The following is a 17,786-nucleotide window of genomic DNA, read 5'->3' as shown; positions in this document are numbered from 1 at the left end:
TGTCAAGGATGGCTTAAACATCAAACTAGGACTTAGATTAGGAACTTAGGCACACTTTGGTGCCATTTATGGTGTTTATGGCCCAAGAACATTCTTGGACCGTGAACACCTCTAACCTTATGTTCTTGACATAATTTCTTGATGTTTAAATGTAATACTAGCATAATAACACTCAAGGATGGAAGTACTTACTATTAGGAGGCTTGATTTGAGCTAAAAAGCCAAGAACCCTTAGTGTGTGTTCTTGGTGTTCTTGATGTTTTGGGAAATCTAGACAAAATACATAAATGAATGGATGAATAGATGCACAAACACTAGATTAAGTGTTTTACCAACTTGAAATGGTTAGAACACTTACAAGTTTGAAGATCTAGAAAAAAACTAGGATGATACTTGAAAGGATATTTTTGGAGTTTACTCTTTTGGGATTTTAGGGAGTAAACACATAATGGCTAGTCTTGGAGAGTAAACTCATACATAGGCATTAGTTGACAGTTTTTGGGGGATTTTTCAACCCAAAATTAATAGTTTGGCAGGGAAATTCTAAGACACGAGGTGTTTGCGGTTTTTAAATTTCAAAACCCGAGACGACACATTCTTTCACCCGTTTGTTTAAAGAATAATATTAAAATAATCAAACGAACCCTAAATTTGTTAAAAATAAGAAATAATGACATTAAATCATAATAAGAAGTGCTTGACTTCTAGGGTTTGACCGAATGAAAATTCCGGGTTGTCACACACTCGACGAGTAGGGTCAACATGGACTGTTGACTCGAGTGTTGACTTATGTTGACTTTTAGGGTTTAGTCCAGACAGGGATTATGGAGACCATAGAGGGGTAAAATGATTTTTTACCCATCCCAAGAGTTGGAGATAGGGGATAGCTTGGTTTATTTAGATTCATGATTTTAAGTGTTAATTAGAGATGCTTATGACATGTAGGAGGGTATTAGAACGTTTGAGGGGTACGCGGTTTATTTTTTTACTTACGAGGTGAGTCTTCTCAATATACTTACCATGAATGGTAACTTTGTGTGACCGGAGGGTCTTGTATGCTTATATTGAGTATTGTGATAACCTACATTATGTCTTTGTGATTTATGTTGTGTATTATTCTGAGCTTTACTGAGCTAGGACCGGAGGGTCTCCAGTGAGACACATTGACCAGAGGGTCTTATTCGAGATATTGCCATGAGAAGCTAATGAGATGTGTGTGGCATTTTGGGGAACTTACTAAGCTTTGTGCTTACCGTGTTATGTGATATGTGTTTTATGTACTTTTCAGGATCGCGATAATCCGTTGGCTTGATTGTACACACGAGATGGAGTTACGTTTTCGAGGATCCTGGATTTTTAATCAAAAAATTATGGATTTGTGTTTTTAATAAGTTGATACTTTGGATTTTGTGAAATTTGTTAATGAGACTTATGTGAATTTAAAATGAAACTTTTGTTTGAAAATTTATGGTGTTACAAGTAGGAAATCCATAGGCTGCTTAGGCCTTAAGCAATGAAATTAGGGTTTCCACTTGAAAACCCTAATTCTACAAGTATATAAGGAGGGCTTCTCCTTGAATTTTCAGCCAACCTTAGTGTGTGGAAGAACCCTGGCCAATTTCCTATCTCTCCAAGTCATCCTTGTTGTGTTAAGTGTATGTGACTCCATTAGAGGTGCAACACTTTGGGCACTAAGCTTTCAACAGTCAAGGTGGTTCTTGTTATTTCTACATAACAAGTGAGGTAATGATCAAACCTTAGTTTTATACATGATTTTGAAAATTTTATGCTAGTCCATAGGGTTATTGCTTTTGTGTTCATATTTGCATGTTCAATAGAGAAAAACTTAGATCGAAAGCAATTAGGGTTGCATGATCACAAAGGAATATAGATATGCTCAAAACCCATATGTAACTTAATATATTCATTCAATGGTTAACTTACATCAATATGAGTCCTACAAATCACAAAGCAAATAACATTCGAGCAGTGAAACCGACTGGCACTAAGACACCTTAAAATCAGGCAGGTCCTCACACGCAATTCCTGACCACTAGGCCCATGCATCTAGAATACACATGCATCCTATCCTTAATCTCTCGAGGATGGATAATCATTCCTCAACTGGCTTGCTACACCTACATACTCACTCATTAAATTTCCACCAACCCTGCATCCACTCATCCATGCTAATCATACATAACGTTGGATCTTATAAATATTCGAATACTTGATTCTACCTTATGCCCTCCATCAGACAAGAACATGAAATAAGGCTAAACCAAACATTCTCAAGCTATAAAATCTTAGTTATGTACAAATATGATGCACACACTAAACAACTACATTAATGACGTCATTTTCATCTAACATACAAGAAGCCCTCCTAGGCTATCAGGCATCAGACATCTGGTAATTCTCTCATGCAATCCCTGAAGATTTATATCCTACCACTAACATGCAGTTCTATCATAATCACCATAAATATATAACAGTGTGGGTGGCTTGGGTTATACTTTCGTTCTCTGGTTGATCATACACATCTCGTACTTCCTTGGTTACCTTTGAAAACAATTTTTGAACATCATTTTGAAAACTTTTACAAATCCTTAGTTTGAGTTTTGATTCACACCAATGCTCATCCAATTCTCTCAAACTAGGGCTCTGATACCAACTTGTAAAATCCCAAAAATCAAGGAAAAATTTTCATTATTAACATCCAATTACAAACCAAAATTGTTTACAAAACCATTGTTTCCAAAGATAATAATCACACATTAGAGTGTCCCAAAATCAAATGTCATAAAATCAGAAGGATGTGTAGGATCACGCCTTTCCTTTTCCCCCAATCATCTGAAGTACCTGAAACGTAAAACGTAAATTGTAAGCCAAAGCTTACCGAGCTCCCCAAAAGTACCACACACAACCAAAAAATTCTCTCAGGCCAACAGCCATCGGGCTGGCTCAACCCTGACCTAATCAATCATTGGAGTGGAATGCCAATATGCAATGGTTCGAATCAGTCATTGGATTGAAATGCCCTCGGTCCCAGATCCATTGGGCTACCTTACTCCTAGCCCAATCAGTTATCAGACTGGAATGCCAATATATAATTGGTCCAACTAGTCATCAGATTGGTATACCCTCTGGTCTACAGCCATCGGGCTGGCATACCCTCGGTCTGTTGGCTCACGCATATAGCATTAAAGCCTCAATCTAAATTGTACTATGTCGAGATATGCAACATATAAACATATAACCAGGCAACAAGCATACAGATAGATCTACAGATAACTATCTCATAGCAACATCCTTTCAGCCAAGATACAGATCTAACAAATCACTACAACATAACAACATCTTATCAGCCATGATACAAATCGAACAGATCACTACATCATAACAATATTCTATCAATCAGAATAGCGATCTAACAAATCACCACAACATAACAACATCCTTTATACCATGATATATAACCCAATGGGTCAACATTGGTGCCTTCGACCTATATGTATAGTGAGGATGACTCACCTCACAATATGATGAAATAGCTGAACAGATCATAGCTCCAAACCTCTGACTCTATGGGTCACCTATATAGAAAATAGTGACCTAAACTGAAACTACCACTCAAAATAGCCAAAATTCCCCTAGGTCAAACTTGGTAAAAGTCAATGGTTAAAAGTCAAAGTCAAAGTCAACTACAACATATCGCCACGTTGTGTCCATCCTTGGCACGCCATTGCAACTAAACGAAAAAACAAATGGGTGTCGACCCAGTCGTCATGCCATGGCAACCTTAGCCATGTCGTGGGAATTGGTATGGGCAGCTTAAACCGTTAAGTCACTTTCTTTTCCAACTTCAAGGGCTCCAAAACTCAAATCTGTTCCTTTCTAATGTCTAAGTGGATAAAGTTTCCAACTTTATCCCTTTAGGCCCTCCAATAGATTGAGATCTCACTTCTAGGTCTAAATAGGGCAAAAAATGACTTGGCTTAACCCATTAAGAACTTCTCCTTGAAGGCTTACTAGATCCATATTCAAGAACATTTCTAGCACCTTATAATTACATAAAAGTCCATACTTTCCAGACATGCAAGTCCAATGCATGTCTTGGACTCTTAAAAGGGACAAAAATCTCATGCAAGAGTTTAGAACTCTATAAAACGCCAGATCCAACACTCCTAACCACAAAGGTACTCTGGGGATTCATAAAGTTGGTAAATTATGAAATCTCAACACTCCAATATGTCTCAACATGAAGAATAAGGCATAAAAACCAAGATACATTCACAATAAATCAAAAACCTTGGAACTTGGGGACTTACAAGAGTCTAGAAGATGCACAACAAGATGATGACAAGATTTGTTTGTTGATTCCAAGTCTAGAAGTCACCTTCTTCTTCCGTAAATCCCCAAAATCAACAAAAAAAGCTTAAAGAGCAAAAATTCAGGTTACATTTTGCTTGGAGGCTCAGAGAATGTGATGAAGGATGAGAAACCCTAGCCATCATATTCCCTTCAAGAGGATGCAAACCCCAAATATTAGGGTTTCTCATTAGACCACTGCAACGTTGTGGCGGGCTTAAATGAGATCGCGATATTTCTTGAAACACCTTGTTGTGGCGCTCTCTTACACATCGTGGCAACCCTAAATACTTAGAATTTTGAAATTTCAATTACCTTGGGATCTGGATGCTATAGTTGGACAATTATATGGACCCTAGAATTCACGGTCTATATGAAGTCTAGGATATTTCGCTAGTGTTTCGCCATCCTTTTCTCACTTATATATCAACGATTGAGTTTTAGATCTGCTTATATGAGGACTATGACATGAGATGTTTAGAATATGATATAAGTTATATATTCATGTGATTATTAAACACTAAACACTCACTTAGGTTACTTACTTTATTCTTTACATGTATTGATTAATAACACATCATGTTGTGGATTTGGTTGATGGTTGAGCAAAGAATGGATGATGCTCGGTTGACATTTGTACTGAAAACTTTCAACACAAATGTAAAGGACTTTAATAACATATTTGATGGATCCATTTACCCAGCTTGGTCCGAGTGTGATACAATATACTTATGTTTCATGATCATTACTTGATTAATAGCCACTTATATTAAAAAAATGTTATCTAATGATTAAATTTAGGGGTGGCAATTTATGACACAACACAACAAAAATACACGACACAAAATGAAATTGGGACGAAACTAAAATTTGAATTCGTGTTCGTGTTAGATATAAAAAGACGATGTCATGTCGTGTCGTGTCCGTGTTCAAAATTCGACATGAAATTGACACGATTTAGCAGTTCTTTATCGTGTTTTTCAAGTTTGTCGTGATACATTTGATAAAGTATTCATTAAATAAACTAGTTTTTATTATATGTTATATTTATCGTGTCGTATCGTGTTTGTCGTTTTTTAATTCGTTCGTTTTCATGTTAGTTAAAAAAACACAACATCTTGTCGTTTCGTGTTCGTGTTACAAAAAACATTGTCTTGTCGTATCGTGTCAAACAGAAACACGAAACGATAGCACGATTTGTCACCCCTAATTACTTTCCAACCTTTTGTGTAGCTTTACATCCACATCAATATACCTCATGCACATGGGTTTGAGAGTTTTGGATTTCAAGACATTCACAGTGACTATACACGATAGTCACTGGGTGGACGGTTATTTTCAGAAGATGAATCTTGGTTTATAGATATACGAGCACATATCCACAAACCCCTAGTGTATATCAGTTATTGGGGTACCAAACCCTCTAATGTAACCCCCCTTAAAAAAAATTCAAAATCACCATTGTAAAGGGCGCAAACGTACCACAACATGTCGGCAGTAAAGGGCATTATGGAGTGTTCTTATGTTGGTTCCTAGATATATAACTCACTTGGAAATCTTTGAGGATAGAGGGTTCAACCAAAACCCAGGCCATCTTATTTCGCAAGCAAATCAAGAAAAAATTATAGGGTAAGAAGAGAAAATAGGGGTGCATTTGAACATTGTAGTACTATTTAAAACAGATTTAAGTTTATGTAATTGTTATCTTTTATTTTGTTATTTTTTGCAATATAAACAATTATTTTTCAAAACCATATAAAAACAAAATTGAATACACAAGCTTTAATTTCCCACAAGAAATGACCAAACTTTAATTTCTCATTAAAAATATACACAAAAACACTCTCCGGAGTGCACAAAAAGAAGAAAAAAATAACACATAAAAAATTCGCTCTGGAATGCTACTACGGTATCCTGAGTAGGGATGTTATTTGTGTCAAAACCGGACTGAGCTGGCCCGAACCCTAATAAACCAAAAGCCAAATAAGACTAATTGGGGGAACCAAAAACTTGACCGATTAAACCAATATAGGTCTGGTTCAGTTCAAGTATTAATCGGTTTGCATGTTACTCGAATAAACCAAATAACACTTATTATATGATTAAGGATTGAAAAGAACCGAATAAACAAAACAAGCCGTAATGTTTGGTAACTTTTTTAAAATTAGGGGTTGTTTTTATAATTATTTAAGGTATTAGAAATGTAATACCATATATTTTTGGGATCTATTAAACTATTTCTATTATTGAGTTTCACAAGTACTAAAATAATATTTATATTTTATATTTTTAGCATGTTATGATGCTACGGTTAAATGCTAACTAATATCAATTTATTTATAAAAAAATAGTCACAATTGATTACAGTTATTTATAGGTAACTATAAATTATATGCATCCAAATCTTGAGATATAATTATGAAAGCAATATGTTAAACACTAAACATTAAACACCCAAAAATTCATATATAAGTATATAAGTTTAACATTAACCATTAAACACCCAAACTAAATTATGAATATGCCTAAAAATACAAACCCGAGAAACGAACTAGATAGCTTATTTGCTCTGGTCCTTTAGAATCGGTTAAACAATTATTCTGGTAACCCGTATCGAAATACTCGATAACTGAATAAGCATAAAATGCATCCCCGAGATCCGAACCAAACAACTTATTCGGTCCTAATTCAGTTCGGTTCGGTCCCAGTATTCGGTCCAAACGTTCATCCCTATCCTGGGGGGAAAGCGTTGTTCCTTATTAAGTGGTAATTTTTACAATGAAACATAAATTAGTTATTTTTATAAAAAAAAAAAATTATATGTGTTAGGGGTCGCTTGAAACTTGTTAACTGACTTAGAGCCGATTAGGTTATTTTCAACATCCTGTAAATAATAATTATGCATGCAGTAAAAAATATTCAACTAGGTTAAAAGTTGATTGTGTTAAAAGTTCAGACAGAGTTAATTATGACTGAAACTTGCTTGTTTGATGTTGTATTTGGATTACTGTGCAACATAACTATATTAATCTCAAACAATATTTTTTATAATATTTCCTTTATGATTTCTCATTTAACTTATAAAATTACGTTTTTTATAAAAGCTTTTAGCATGCAGTAAAAAATAAAGAAATTAACTTATATCATTCAACATTTTTGTATATACAGAAAATTTTACATAACAGACGATTCATCAAACCATTTGATTGTTTTAAACCATAAATCTTTTGTAAGACAACTTTGCTTTACAAGAATCAACAAAAAAAACTCACATGATTGAAACTTATTAGAGAAAACTGATCTTAAAATATTACAAAGAAGAGAACTACAAAATACTGACAACTTTCGTAAAAGCTCCATGAATCACACTCTTAATTCACACACACACCCTATATATATATATATATATATATATATATATATATATATATATATATATATATATATATATATATATATATATATATATATATATATATATATATATATATATATAGGGTTAGGTTATTTTGTTTTTACTAACTATTGTGTGCCAGAATGCACAAATCTGGACCAACGGATAGAATTCATCAATGGACATGATTTGAGAGTGTATGATATTACAATGGGATAGCATGTACCATATAATCATAAAACTTTTAGCAAAAGGGTATTTTGGACAATTAACTACAATTATAAAAGGAAATTTTCGGATATTTATGGATAATTAATTCTCCTAATTTTAAAAATATAATTTTTTTAATTAATTCAATTTTAATTCTAACATAATTTGTAAACATAACCGATTTTATTCTGTCAGAATATTTTTTTAGTTAGAATGATGCTCTTTCATAATTTTATTCTATTAGAATATTATTGAAAAATAACAAAGTTCTTGAATCTGAGGTTGGAAAATAACAATATTCTAATATATTCTTATACATCCAAACTTAAATACAAAGTCATACATATTCTTACAGACAAGCTAGTCTATACATTTTAATATAATTATACATATTCTAAAAGAAGATTAACAAAAATGAATAAAATTCTTAAAAAATAACAACATTATTAAAATGTGAGTATGTTCGAACTTTATTCGTTCTTCAAGTTATTCCTATTAGGTCTTCAACACATTCTTCCAGCCATTCCTATCACAAATACAACAAAAACTAATAATGGTTAAAAACATGTTGCTTGCAATTAACTATCACTTTATATATTCTGGCAGAATACATAGAATATATTCTGGCAGAATACATAGATTTTATTCTGGCAGGGTATATTCTGACAGAATACCTAGAATACATTCAAAAGTATCGTATTTACTGCTAATATAATTTTATATTCCAAATACACAATAACAAGGGAGAATAGAAGTTGGAATTCAAAATCACAAAATGAACCAAAATAATACACAAACAAATTACTTACCTTTTTAAACAGTTTTTTAGAACAAGATGAGTAGCTTTCACCAATCTATATTGGCATATGATATTAAGCCTTTACTATGTTGATATATGAAATCAAACAAAATTAATTCACTGTGTTGGCATATGAAATCAACCCCATCAGTATATACATAGCATATGGAAGACTACATAGTATACATTCTGGCAGAATATTGCCCATACTTTCTTTGCTTGTGCTCCTTCAATGGTTTACCTGTAAGTTACAAATCAACAACACAATTACTTACTCAATCTTCATGAGATGAGATAATATAAATTAATTTCATGATCATTCTTTTAATTAGGCCTATTGAAATTATATATCCATATGATGTGAGAATTGAACCAAACATAATTGAAAGGTAAACAACTATTTGAAAAAGTAAAAAGAAAACCATTACTCAAAATATAAGAACTATCTAAACTCAGTAACAATTCAATTAGGACAATAGAAAAGAGTTTTTAATGGACAAGTGACAAATTACAAAGTAAATCTTCATTTAGGCATTTAATCGAACACTTGGTGTTCAGAAAAAAGGACTTGGATAACTAAAATCACTTCTGGAGAAACTTATATTATTATCAACAAATAAATGGTCTAACTGAAATCTATCAGTAGTGTTAAAATATATAATTTAAATTCAACAAAAAAAATCGATTAGAACCCAAAAATCGCAAAAACAGAGGCTTTAAACTGGAGAGAAATTGTAAAAGAAAGATGATGTTTTTTTCAACCCATTGAATCGACTTACCAGATGGCCGAAATAGAATCTACATACGAGATTGAGGGATGACAGGTGAGCTTTTGTTTCAGCGATTGAAACTTTTTTTGTAACGACCCGTTCCTGGTATGTTGATTTATTGGTAATTAGAGTGAGTTTTACAAGAGGGACTCGGCGAGTTCATGGCCTGACTCGCCGAGTAGGGTCGTGTCTGCGGGCACGCGGGAGCCGGCGACTCGACGAGTCCATAATATGGACTCGGTGAGTCCATCCGTCTGGGTGAAACCCAAAATCCCCGGGTTGCCCACTATTTATACCACCTTATAGCCCCATCCTCGCCTCCCTCACCCTGAGAACGCAGTGTTAACACCCCCAAACCTCCATTGAAGAGTTTATATGTGTTTTGGTGCCTCTTTGTGAAGGTGTGAAGAAGGAGAAGAAGAAAGAAGCAAGGAGAAGGGTTGTAGTGCAAAGATCCAAGGCCAAATCAGAGTTTATTGAGGTATTTTCGGAGTTCCATCTTATTATATGCTTTAAACTTCCATTAGAGCTCTCTTAAGAGCTAATTGGTGCTTGTTTCAAGCCTTTCTCTTGCATGAACGTCTTATTAAGTCGAAATATCTATGGATCTGAATGTTGGGGTGTTGTAGGGCCCAGATCTACTGTCTTTTTGGGGTTATATTGCATGTTAGCCATAGATCTACTCATTTTATGCATCTTTTAGCCTTATTTCCCTTATTCATGAGGTTGTGCACGTAAAGTTGGAAACTTTACGTGGTAAAACAGCTTATTGGACTCAGATCTATCAATTGTATGCATTGGATTCAAACAAAATCAAGTAAAAATCTGTTGCATGGCGGCGACTCGGTGAGTCGGAAGAATGACTCGACGAGTTGGGTCGCGAGTCCCGAGTTCTTCAGTTTTATCAGTGTCGAGTGGACGAGGTGAGTTAGGGAGTGGACTCAGCGAGTTGAGAGTAGACTCAGTGATGGAGGGACTCGGCGAGTTTGTTCATACAACTCGGCGAGTCCAAGGCAATCTTCTTGGGGATCAAGAACAACTCATCGAGTCTGTTCATACGACTCAGCGAGTCGGATGAAGATTGTCTGGGTTCTTGGATCCAAAGGGTACTCGTCGAGTCGATGGCACACTCGACGAGTAGCAGCGTGAAGAGCTGAGAGATGAGACTAGGACTCGGCGAGTTGGGTAGCCCGACTCGGCGAGTCAGCCCAGAGTGAGTTGACTTTGACCAAGGGTAAAAAAGTCATTTTACCCCCAAGTGTAGTGTTAGTATTTGATTGAGTGTGTTTATGGATTTGTAGCCGAGGAGATTCAGGAGCAGCAGCCGTTAGCTTTCCGAGCCACACACTCATCAGCTAGCTTACGAGGTGAGTTTCCCTCCAGTAGGGACGGGTCTAAGGCCACAATGCCGGCCCGTCCAGTTAGCAGTAGTTTCCGGACTTCGGTCCGATGTAGTAGTTAGTATGTTTGGTGCCTTCGTGGTTCAGACATGATTTATGCGCTATGTGTTTTATGTTATGTGTTCCGGGCTACGGCCCGATGCAGTATGCAGTATATTTGTTCATGCTAGATGATATGCTATGCTATGCTCAGTCAGTTCCGGACTTCGGTCCGATGCAGGGGACACGGTCCCAGTCAGTTCCGGACTTTGGTCCCATGCAGTTAGTTCCAGACTTTGGTCCGATGCAGTTAGTTCCGGACCTTGGTCCGATGCAGGGGACAAGGTCCCAGTCAGTTCCGGACTTCGGTCCGATGCAGTTTCCGGGCTTCGGCCCGATGCAGTGGGCAAGGCCCAATATGTGTTTATATGTTATTGTATGGTATGTGGTATTTTGGGAGAGCTCACTAAGCTTCGTGCTTACAGTTTCAGTTTTGGTTTCAGGTACTTCCGCAAGCAAAGGGAAGAGCTCGGGGTGACAGCATCGCACACACACTACAGCACAGCTTTTGTCCTGGGGATAACTTTTTGATATTTTAGAATTGATGTAGTATGATGCAATCTTCCGCACCGTATTTTATTATGTTTTAAGGATGCACCGCGTATGATTTACGTTATGACACTTATATTATGGTTTGATTATATTGAAAAACGAAAATTTTTGGGTCGTTTCAAGTTGGTATCAGAGCCCTGGTTTGAGGGATTCAGATACACTTTCGGGTGTATCTGAACTCAAACTAAGGGAAATAAAAGATTTTAATAAAATAAAAATGTTTTACAAACAGAATTTTGAAAACACTTAGAAAGAAAGAATTGTTTTAACAAGATAGAGGTGTGTGCATGCGGTCAGCCGAGCTCAAGTAAGTACTCCCAAATTACCCATACAAATTATTTGTTCAGTTTCAGTTTCAGTAGAACAGCATGCTAGTGTAGGACTAAGGATCTAGGGTATGCCTTATGTGCCTGCTTATGTGTTACAGCTTTATGAATATTGCATGCTAGAATTGAGTAGACAGCAGTAGGATAGCATGTTTAGGTTATGCCTGATAGTATGAGCTTAGCATCCTATGCTAGTACAGTTTCTTGTTATAAGAATAGTTTTGCTGGAGTCTGTTTCCCTTATCCGAATGCTGCTTGCTTCGTGCTTGGTGGGGTTCCGAGTAATGGGAGTTAGCCATTAGGTGGATACGTTACACCACATGTAATCAGGTTTGAATAATCCCAGAGTGCTGGAACTGGCCCTACTGCGCAGCTCTTGTTTGAGTCCAACCGTTGTAGGGACGGATCTTTTACTTGAAGGATTATCCAATCCTCATCACATGTGATGGTGTTCAGGTGGTGGCTAACTGGCAGTACGAGGAGACCTACAACAGCTGAGGACCAGTCGTATTGAGCTTGAGTTTTCTCTAGGGCAAGCCTAGGATGAGAGTAGTAGAGAATAGCAGCGGTAGAAGTGACTTGGGGAAGTCAAGGCAGTTCTTGAGGAAAGTACGGATAGATGTGGAAGGTAGTAGGGGCCCATACTACTGAAAGCAGAGGATCCGTACTCGAATCAAGGAAGGCCAAGACAAGACCAGGAAGCTAGTAGTCGTATCATGATCCCTTGAAATATTTCAGTGTTCTGATGTTGTTATGATATGTTTCAGAATGGTAGTTTTGCGTCCGAGGCCAGCAGCCGGCAGTTCAGATGCCGGAGGGGGATCAGGATCGGGATCAGACCCGGAGGTCGGATAGATGGATGAGCAGACTAGGGAGTTTCTTTCTTCTGAGGTTACTCGCATCATACTAGAGCAGACTCCTGTGATCTTCGGTTCGATCAAGGAGGGCATTTTGGAGATGATGGATGAGAGACTGAGTACTTTCCGTACTGAGATGGCGGCCGTGATGGGGTCGCGCACACTCACTTTCAGGGAGTTCAGGGCATGCGGGGCTCCTGACTATCATGGGGCACGGGACCCCATAGCGAGTACCAGGTGGTTGGCAGATGTGGCCAACGCATTCCGCACCAGCAAATGTCCCGAGGGGGACAAGGTCAGATTGGCGTCCTGTCTTCTGAAAGACAGGGCACGAGATTGGTGGGAGGAGGTCGGACATGCCATCGGGGATGATGTAGCACTGGATGCCATGACCTGGGCTGATTTCTCTACCAGGTTCAGAGCGGAGTTTGCACCGGTCATTGAGGTGCAACAGTTAGCTAGGGAGTTCCAGGATCTTACCCAGACTACCGAGACAGTGGCGGAGATCACCGCCAAGTTCAGGGAGAGGGCCCTTCTTGTTCCACAGTATGCAGCCGATGAGGAGATGAAGAAGGCCCGTTATCATGAGATGTTGCGGAGTGACATTCGTATGTTTGTGAGCCGGTCCAGTTGCAAAACACTGGACGACATGATTGCTAGAGCCAGAGAGAGGGAGATTGATCTCGAGATGGAGAAGAAGAGAAAACCGGAGGCGGTTTCGGGTGCAGGCAGTGTGAGCAAAAAGCCCAAGGTTTCAGATCACAGGTCCAGGGGTCAGCAGAGCCACGGTCGGTGTGGCAAGTGTGGGAGGTTTCACGAGGGGGCGTGCAAGGCAGGGAGTTCCGGCTGCTACAAGTGCGGTCGGACCGGGCATATGAGTAGGGATTGTACGGCCCCTGCCACTACGGTTACAGCATCGGATATGATTTTCTTTCAGTGCAATCAGAGGGGACACAAAAGGTCCCAGTTTCCCAGTTTAGCTACAGCAGGGAAGGTGCTTGCACCCGCCCCTGCCACCTTGAGGATGCCGGTAGGGCCGAGTTGATGCGCCAGTGGCGAAGAGCAGGGCATTTCAGATGACAGCAGAGGAGGTGCGAGCGACTCCTGATGTGGTGACGGGTATGTATATTTCTTTCATCTTTTAATTATTAGTATATCGTTTGAATATTATTTGATGGTACGTTTTATTTAGGGTCGTTCTCGGTGAACGGCATCCCTGCTTTGGTATTGTTCGATTCGGGGGCCACCCGATCATTTGTATCGCTTGCGTTTAGCAAGAGATTTAGCAGAGCTCCAGGGGAGCTAGATTGTCCATTAGAGGTTGAGATAGCAGATGATAGGACCGTGAGGGTCGACAGAATACATAGAGGGTGTTCCCTTCAGATATTTGAGGAGCAGTTTTCAGTAGATCTGGTTCCTATTCCCCTGCGCGGGAATAAAGTTATTGTGGGCATGGATTGGCTAAGCCCCAATGGGGCGGTGATTGATTGTGAGCTTTAGCTAGTGAGGGTTCGCACTCCCAGTGGGGGAGAGATAGTGATTCAGGGTGAGAGGCCCCAGCGAGGACCGACCTTTTGTTCTGCCGCAAGGGCGAGGCGCTACGTTCAGCAGGGTTGCGCCGGTTTTGTAGCCTACGTCTTGGATGCCCGGGATAAGGGCAAGACGACGATTGATGATGTTCCTATTGTTCGAGATTACCCGGATGTGTTTCCCGAGGATTTGCCGGGGATACCTCCTGAGAGGCAGGTTGAGTTCAGGATCGACCTAGTTCCTGGTGCGGCTCCGATAGCCAAAGCACCATATCGACTTGCTCCCCCTGAGATGCAGGAGTTGTCTACACAGCTTCAGGAGCTGTTAGACAAGGGTTTCATTCGGCCGAGCAGTTCGCCTTGGGGAGCGCCGATCTTATTTGTGAGGAAGAGGGATGGGTCGCATCGGATGTGTATTGATTATCGGGAGTTGAACAAGGTAACGGTGAAGAACCGTTACCCACTTCCGAGGATAGATGACTTATTTGATCAGCTCCAGGGAGCGTCTTGGTTCTCCAAGATCGACCTACGCTCCGGTTACCACCAGATGAGGGTCAGGGATGAGGATGTACAGAAGACTGCTTTCAGGACCCGGTATGGTCATTATGAGTTCGTGGTGATGCCATTTGGGCTTACCAATGCCCCAGCCGCGTTCATGGATCTCATGAACCGCGTGTGCAGACCGATGCTGGATCGGTCGGTGATCGTGTTCATAGATGACATCTTGGTATATTCCAAGACACAGGGGCAGCACGAGGAGCACCTGCGGGAGGTGTTGGAGACTTTGAGGAGGGAGAGACTTTTTGCTAAGTTCTCCAAGTGCGAGTTCTGGTTGCGCGAGGTGCAGTTTCTTAGGCATCTCGTTAACCAGAATAGTATTTTGGTTGATCCGGCCAAGATTGAGGCCGTGATGCAGTGGGAGGTCCCGAGGTCTCCATCTGAGATTCGGAGCTTCCTAGGATTGGCAGGGTATTATCGGAGATTTATCCAGGACTTCTCCAAGATAGCGGTGCCGCTCACCCGACTAACCAAGAAGTCGGTGGTTTTTCGTTGGGGGCCTGAGCAGTAGGCGGCGTTCGAGACTCTCAGGCAGAGATTGTGCGAGGCTCCGATCCTTACCTTGCCAGAGGGTGTAAAGGATTTCGTGGTCTATTGTGATGCTTCGATCACAGGTATGGGAGCAGTGTTGATGCAGCGAGGCCACGTGGTAGCTTATGCCTCGAGACAGTTGAAGCCTCACGAGGCTAATTATCCTACCCACGACTTGGAGCTGGGGGCAGTTGTATTTGCCCTAAAGATTTGGAGACATTACCTTTATGGGGTCCGCTGTACTATCTACACGGACCACAAGAGTTTGCGATATCTTATGGATCAACCGAGTTTGAACATGAGACAGAGGAGATGGTTGGACGTGCTGAAGGACTACGACTGTGAGATCCTTTATCATCCAGGGAAGGCCAACGTGGTGGCCGACGCCCTGAGCCGTAAGGTGTCGGCGGCCCCTATCAGAGATCTGTGTATGAGGATGACGGTGATCACTCCTTTGTTGGAGCGGATCAAGGAGGCTCAGATGGAGGGTCTCAAGGAGGAGAGGCAGAAGTGCGAGAGGATAGTGGGCCGAGTAGCTTCGTTTGATTACGACATTCGGGGTTTGTTGATGCTTCATGGTAGGGTGTGGGTACCGTACTGGGGTGGGGTACGGCAAGTATTGATGGATGAGGCTCATAAGTCTCGATTTTCTATCCACCCAGGAGCGACGAAGATGTATCGAGATCTTCGATCTGATTATTGGTGGCCCTGCATGAAGCGAGACGTCGCTTGGTATGTGGAGAGGTGTTTGACCTGCCGGAAGGTCAAGGCGGAGCACCAGAGACCTCACGGCATGATGCAGCCGTTAGACATTCCCGTGTGGAAATGGGAGGATATCACCATGGATTTCGTCACCAAACTCCCCAGGACCGCACGTGGAGTGGACTCGATATGGGTAGTAGTGGATCGGTTGACGAAGAGTGCCCATTTTATTCCGATTCAGGAGAGTATATCGGCGGAAAGGTTAGCCGATATCTATGTGCGAGAGATTGTGGCATGTCATGGAGTGCCGGTATCGGTGGTGTCGGACCGAGATGTTCGTTTCACGTCCAGATTCTGGAAGCGATTCCACGACGAGATGGGTACTCGTCTCCATTTCAGTACCGCTTTTCATCCTCAGACTGACGGGCAGAGCGAGAGGATGATTCAGACTCTCGAGGACATGCTTAGGGCATGTGTTTTAGATTTTGGGGGCAGTTGGGATACGTATCTTCCGTTAGCGGAATTCTCGTATAACAACAGTTATCATGTGAGCATTGATCGACCTCCTTTTGAGATGTTATATGGAAGGAAGTGCAGGACCCCGATTTGTTGGGGCGAGGTCGGTCAGCGAGTCATAGGGAGCACCGAAGTGGTGCTCAAGACGACGGAATTGATCCAGCAGGTCCGTAGTAGGCTGCAGACTGCGCAGAGTCGGCAGAAGAGCTACGCCGACAGGAGGCGTTCGGACTTGGAGTTCCAGGTGGGAGATATGGTTCTTCTGAAAGTCTCACCTTGGAAAGGTGTCATCAGGTTCCGGAAGAGGGGCAAATTGGGCCCCAGATTTATTGGTCCTTTCAGGGTTTTGGCCCGGGTGGGTCGGGTTGCTTACCGGTTAGATCTTCCTGAGGAGCTTAGTTTGATACACAACACCTTCCATGTGTCGCAGTTGAGGAAGTGTTTGGTGGATGAGACAGCAGTCGTTCCCTTAGAGGACATCCAGGTTGATAGCGGCCTGAATTATATCGAGAAGCCGGTCGCAATTCTGGAACGGAAGACCAAGACCTTGAGGAACAAGGTAATTCAGCTAGTAAAGGTGCAGTAGCAGCACCGGAATGGGTCTGAATGGACGTGGGAGGCTGAAGAAGAAATGAGAGCGCACTACCCAGAGTTATTCGCAGATCCAGCCGTAGCAGACTTCGAGGACGAAGTCTGAGACAAGTGGGGGAGAATTGTAACGACCCGTTCCCGGTATGTTGATTTATTGGTAACTAGAGTGAGTTTTAAAAGAGGGACTCGGCGAGTTCATGGCCTGACTCGCCGAGTAGGGTCGTGTCTGCGGGCACGCGGGAGCCGGCGACTCGACGAGTCCATAATATGGACTCGGCGAGTCCATCCGTCAGGGTGAAACCCTAAATCCTCGGGTTGCCCACTATTTATACCACCTTATAGCCCCATCCTCGCCTCCCTCACCCTGAGAACGCAGTGTTAACACCCCCAAACCTCCATTGAAGAGCTTATATGTGTTTTGGTGCCTCTTTGTGAAGGTGTGAAGAAGGAGAAGAAGAAAGAAGCAAGGAGAAGGGTTGTAGTGCAAAGATCCAAGGCCAAATCAGAGTTTATTGAGGTATTTTCGGAGTTCCATCTTATTATATGCTTTAAACTTCCATTAGAGCTCTCTTAAGAGCTAATTGGTGCTTGTTTCAAGCCTTTCTCTTGCATGAACGTCTTATTAAGTCGAAATATCTATG

The 17,786-nt window shown here is 40.7% G+C and overlaps 1 long non-coding RNA gene across 1 annotated transcript; it reads right to left on the bottom strand.

The window, feature by feature from the left end:
- Positions 1 to 8,445: 8,445 nt before the first annotated feature.
- Positions 8,446 to 9,633, bottom strand: LOC145033797 (uncharacterized). Its single transcript, XR_013677709.1, has 3 exons — positions 9,554 to 9,633; positions 8,785 to 9,015; positions 8,446 to 8,501 (listed from the first exon to the last, which is right to left on the bottom strand). It is a non-coding gene; the product is annotated as an uncharacterized LOC145033797 (long non-coding RNA).
- Positions 9,634 to 17,786: the final 8,153 nt, after the last annotated feature.

Source organism: Lactuca saligna, chromosome 3 (genome assembly GCF_052625555.1).
Source record: "Lactuca saligna cultivar CGN05327 chromosome 3, ASM5262555v1, whole genome shotgun sequence".
NCBI lineage: Eukaryota > Viridiplantae > Streptophyta > Magnoliopsida > Asterales > Asteraceae > Lactuca > Lactuca saligna.
This window is presented reverse-complemented; position numbering and strand designations above follow the sequence as displayed.